Genomic DNA, 5,758 nt, shown 5'->3' with positions numbered 1-5,758 from the left:
TAACAACCCTACCGAAGGTAATCAAGACGGAAAACTACCGAAATGTGAACTCTAAGAGTATTTATAGGTTTTTATCGAGAGATGAGAAGTTCATCCCAAAATCTGTAGAGAAATCTTTCTTTGAATGGAAAACTATTTGGGAAAATGTTAACAGTAAATTGATCAACAGCTACGATAGATAGATTTTATACAAATATGCTCAAGAAATTCTGACCGCAAAAGATAGTTTGTGATGTAAATATCAAATAGTAAACTATGTGAAAACTGCTAAGAACCAGACAATGTGATGCATTTGATTTATTTCTGTAAGTGCAGCAAGAAACTGGTTAATCGGTTTTGTGATTAATTAATGAATTGTTTGATGTCAAGAGAAAATGTTTATTGAAAATGTTAAAACTGGATTTTGAAGCACATTCAAAAAAGGACAGGAAACACTGGAGTAATTTTGATTTGTGATTATGTTGCTGGGATTTGATTAGATCACAAAGTAGGAATAAAAGATGAAAACGATGGTATTAGACCGTTTATAAAATCAAGCATAAAAAAATAGATGCATACTGATAAAATATTATATTGGTAACTACAGAAAAATATTAACATTGAAATACATAGATCATTTGTAAAATGTACACGCTAAAATATGTCAACCCAAATGGTCGGATGAAATTATATTAGTTAATATTTGGTCAATTTAAGTGAACTTTGATAAAATTCTGCTTGTATTACTGTTAAATCTGTAAAATATTGTTTTTTTTTATATAATAAAATGCAAAAAGTTCTCATGCATAAGAGATCACGCCAAAAAATAGATTTTTTTTTCATGTGAGAAAAACTTTATTTTGAAAGAATTAAGTCAAAAGACTAAAAATTTTAAAAATAGACATTTTAATAAACAGCTGGTTCCCCAGTTTAAATAATCGGACCGTGTCATCTCCTGAGTTTCCGATGGAACCAAACCGGCCGTAAGTGTTAGTACATTCAATCACTAGCAAAGAAGTAATGTAGTTTTGTAAAACGTTGTTCCTGCTCATCGCGTTTCCTTTAATACTTTTATCTTAATCCTTTTATACTTTTATTCTAAGTAAAGACTAATTTTTGTTTAAGCCTGAGTTTAACTTTTATTCCCCAAAGGATAGTAGTGCCGCCAGTGCACCTCACGCGATGCACTGTAGGCATTACTAGAGGTTGCAGCGTCCCTTGGGCTCCTGGCTGCAACCCCTATTTTTCCTTTTACTGCACCTCCATTATTATTACCTTTCCGCCGTCTTGCTAATGACTAGTTTTATAGTTTTGAAATGAGACAGGTGGTCTTGGAACGTCTGCTGAAGAAAGCGCTATGCCTCTGGATTATAGCAACTACCCAAATAATGATAATATATATATATTTATATATATATATATTAATATATATATATATATATATATATATATATATATATATTTATATTATATATAAATATTTTATATATATATAATATATATATATATATATATATATCATATATATATATATATTATATATATATATATATATATATATATATATATATATATATATATATATATATATATATATATATATATATATATATATATATATATATATATATTATATAAATACCGTGTGTGTGTGTGTGTGAGTACATTGAAAACTAATTTACTGGGTCTAACCAAATACGACATCCTTTGTAATGTGAGACTACGTGAGGTAAAGTTTTTGTTCCAGCGTGGCATTATACTTCGTATTCAACCATTAATTGCCAGTCCATTGTTCATTAAACTATTTGTAAAAGCTTTCTGGTGTGATACATAGAAGGCAATTTTCATCAAAGAACCGAGGAGTCATTAAACGCCATTAAACACAGAATCGTTATTTTTAAAGCATCAAGTGCCCGTAGCATTATATCGGATTCTTATGAAGCAAGGAAGGTGTACTCTTTCGCGCGTATGGCCCTAGTTTACGGATAGGCGACTCTGCAGTCCTTGATGGTGACGTCAGCCATAGTGTCGGCTTCTCGGCCAGCTGAATACGGAGCCGTTATACAACCGCTTATCATTCAACACCGGAAATTTACCATACTGTTACAACAGCATCCTGGTTTTATTGGCAAATAAATCCTGTTTCTCTAAAAGAGAAAGTCCTTTGACGTGTCGTATGTGGGCATTCGAATGAAGATTATCCGTCCTACCTCCAAGAAATCGTAGAAGAAAGTAACTGTTATTGGAATTTTGTTCGAGTGGACTACGCGCATCGTTTCGACTCGCTTGGTTTTATAAAGCCCAGTTTCTTTCTGGTAAGTGAGGCTTACTGTTTTATCAAGTTACGTTTTACGCTAATTCCATTGAATTTATTATCCCTTACCGTAATAGGTTTTAGCTGTTACATGCTGCGAATTCTATTAAATTGCTACCCCTTACCGTCACAGTGTTTGACTATGGTTATTAGACGCAGAGGCTTGTAGTGTAACCAAAATTTTCCGGTACTTTAAAATTGTACTGGCCTATAGCAGTTTTATTTTTAAATAAATTTCCCTCTAATGCTTTGCTGCATTATTTCAATGGACTTGGATAAGTTACTAGCCAGTGCTGCGCTTAGATCTACCGTACTTGGTGTTAAAGAATATTTACCACGTTTTGTTCAAGTCTTGCTTTAATTTATTTTTACAATTTCGTTTTACCTTCATCTCAAGGGAGCTCTTACTAAACATGGCGCATGTTTTGCATGTAATTTGGTAATATTCAGTTTAAACTTGTGTTAATTTTTCACTAGGGTATAAATCTACTGTAGGCCTTAAGCTATCAACCTCCTCCACCCTTGCAGGGGCGGTGCCCCTGTAGGGGTGGAGGCCCCTCCCATGCTCTGGCCACGAGTTGTGACTTGTGGGCAGGTGCATAGGAAGGGATTTTTTTTTTTAATCCAATAAATTTGTAAGTGGTAGGTAAGTACACCAATCTAGCCATTGTTTTGAAGTTAATTTCCTTTTATAAGATTTGTTACCAAGACATGAAGCTACGTAACTACTTGGATTAGAGGAGAAATTAATTTTAGGTTGTTGCTTTTAGGGTAATTCTACAGAATAGTTCCGCACGGACTGCAAGGAATGTAACCGCGGATACATCCACTAGGGATTGGGACGTCCAATGTATTTCGCAGTGTGTAGTACTGGCCCCTGGGGGTTTAATTACAGTCGTCCGAATAAATATTACTTAAAATTCTTGTTCAGGAGGTATAACTGCAAAGAAAACCGCAACTGCCATAGTCTAGGCCGCCGCGGAATAGTACTATAGATCTACCGCTTTTATTAACTATTTGTATTTAACGTTTACTAATTAGGTAGCATTTTTAACTTTAGAGTTACTTACTAAAATTCACATTAATAAAGTAATTATTTCACGTTCAACCTTAATTCAAATCTTCCTCTGTATTTCCTCGGCTTGAAGAATGTTAAGTTTAAAGTTCTTTGGTGTTTTAAGAGAGCATTTTGTCCAGTAATTGCTTAAGGCAGACTTATTTTGGTTTAAATGTGATATGGACTAGTTTCTTAGTTAAAAAATAACACAACTGTTTTGGTCAATATCTTTACCTTACGTGATATTTATGACATTGATAAAATGAACAGGCCTTTGATTTAAGTTTTGTAAGAGTACTTTTGTCCTTTGTTCTTTATTTAAAGACAATAGACTTAAATGCTTGTATTTCGCCTGTGTCCAATATTGGCGTTGGCCCGTTTATTACATACGGTTTTTTAAAGTCAAAGAAAATAGTGATTGTGACAGACTGACCTTTAGTTCTGCTTTGCTGCTCTGACCTCTAACAATTTCATATGGTCCCTCCTTTGGGCACTTCTTGGCACTTTTGGACACCTTTGTCCGTATTGGTTAGCTAATTTTTTTCTGGTCTAGTTAGGGATTTTATAAAGCGTATGGTCAATATTTTTTGTTAGTCAATATTTTTGCTAAAGTTAGGGCTTTATAAATTGGTCCGTCAGTATACGATTAGGTTATTTTTCCTTTGTCAGGGCTTTTATAATAAGTTACCGGTCAGTATACAAGCAAGCACGGTTTTTTTTTTTTTTTTTTTTTTTTTTTTTTTTTTTTTTGTGGTTGGTCAATATCTGGTTAGGGGCTTGATAAAGTGGTTGGTTAGTATGGGTAAACTTACTTTGTTCAAGTTGGGGCCTTTATAAGATGGTTTGTCTGTATGAGTGAACTGAATCTCTTTTAAAGTCCGTAAAATCTTACTTTCCTGCCTTCGGAGTTTGGTTTCTTGGGTTCTCTTAAATAAAAAATTACACTCATTACGAATTTTGTTTTAAACTTAATATTTTGTGACGTAAAATACAACAAATTTCTATTGCGGTATTTTTTGTACTTTACAGGATTCGTTAACGAGAACGGCTAAAAAGGAACACTTTTTGTAAGACTACGGAAACTGTAGGTACCTCGGTTACACAGGATTCGTCAAAAACAACAGCTTAAAGGAACATTTTTTGGAACACTACGGAAACAGTACCTCGGTTACACAGCACCACCTTGTTGTTGTTGGTTGTCTAGACTCCGCAATAGAATATTTGAGGAGAACGAACTCGACGCCGCTGATATGCTGCACTGGAATACCATACTGATGGAACTTCACTTCAAAGCCTAGTTGCCCCGTATTGTTGGTTTAAAGACATGAAAAGTTATTTGACACTTCAATAGTTGTAAAGTGGCTATTTCACATGTCTAATATTAAATGCAATATTAAATATGAACGTTCTCATTTTCCATTAAGTCTTGAGTTTTTTTTCTTAAAAGCCGAATTAAATCTTTGGTTGCTTGCTTATAAAAGCAGAAAGTATCTAAACTTGCTGTGTTACCCTTGACAAAGTAAATTAATATCCTGGGTTCATATTGTACTGTTATTGAACTAAAGTGAATTTACTTATGGTAACCATAACATGGTAGTAAAGAAAATTAATTTATACTTGTAATTTTATGTGAGGAAAGACTGTTAATTTGTTAACCAATGATGTTAACTATGATTTAATGTGTGGAAGTTTGATAATGGACTGAAAAATTAGATGAAAAGTTAGATTGAAGGCTTTCATTGGAAGGCTTTCATTGGAAGGAATACAGATGTGAAAGATGTTTGTGGGAAAACCTATTATTGACGTAAACTGCTGTTTAATGAAACTAAAATTAACATAGCCAAAAGTCCTGTATCTTATAATTGACGCTTATTATTTACGTAAATTGCTGCTTAATGAAACTAAAATCTTGACATCGCCAAAAGTATTATTAAAAACTACGTACTGGGCTTCACTGGTCATGACAGTGGCAGCAAATCTAGTATTTTAGTTAAACAAGGATATTGTTCTTGAAAGTCGGGATTCACCTGCCCAGGATCTCCAACCGAAACCGTTCCGGAGCCTTAAGGCCTGTCCACACGACCGGGCCTGATCGGCGCACCTCCCCTCTAACGGGCACACTTGACGGGCAAAACGTCAAATTGCCCCAATGGGTCTTGTAGCAAAATTCCCATGGTGGTGCCCGTTGGCTTGAGCTTCGACCCTGGCAGACGTACGTTAACCATATACATATCTTTTACTGAGCCATTCTTTGCACCATATTCTCTTCTTTTTCATCACACACACAGCAGTTATCTTGCTACACAATATCTTCTTCTTTGCGGTAGGCACCATGTTTATCGTACCGCACTGAACACACTACTGGCATCGTCCGATCGTCGAGACTCGAGCATGCCCACATCTCCATC

General features: G+C 34.6%; 1 long non-coding RNA gene across 1 annotated transcript; it reads left to right on the top strand.

The window, feature by feature from the left end:
- The first annotated feature begins 2,081 nt into the window (after nucleotides 1-2,081).
- On the top strand, nucleotides 2,082-4,748 carry LOC135214593 (uncharacterized). The gene is made up of 2 exons (XR_010314425.1): nucleotides 2,082-2,294; nucleotides 4,380-4,748. It is a non-coding gene; the product is annotated as an uncharacterized LOC135214593 (long non-coding RNA).
- Nucleotides 4,749-5,758: the final 1,010 nt, after the last annotated feature.

Source organism: Macrobrachium nipponense, chromosome 46 (assembly GCF_015104395.2).
Source record: "Macrobrachium nipponense isolate FS-2020 chromosome 46, ASM1510439v2, whole genome shotgun sequence".
NCBI lineage: Eukaryota > Metazoa > Arthropoda > Malacostraca > Decapoda > Palaemonidae > Macrobrachium > Macrobrachium nipponense.
Note: the sequence above shows the minus strand (reverse complement) of the source record. Positions and strands in the feature narration are given on the sequence as shown.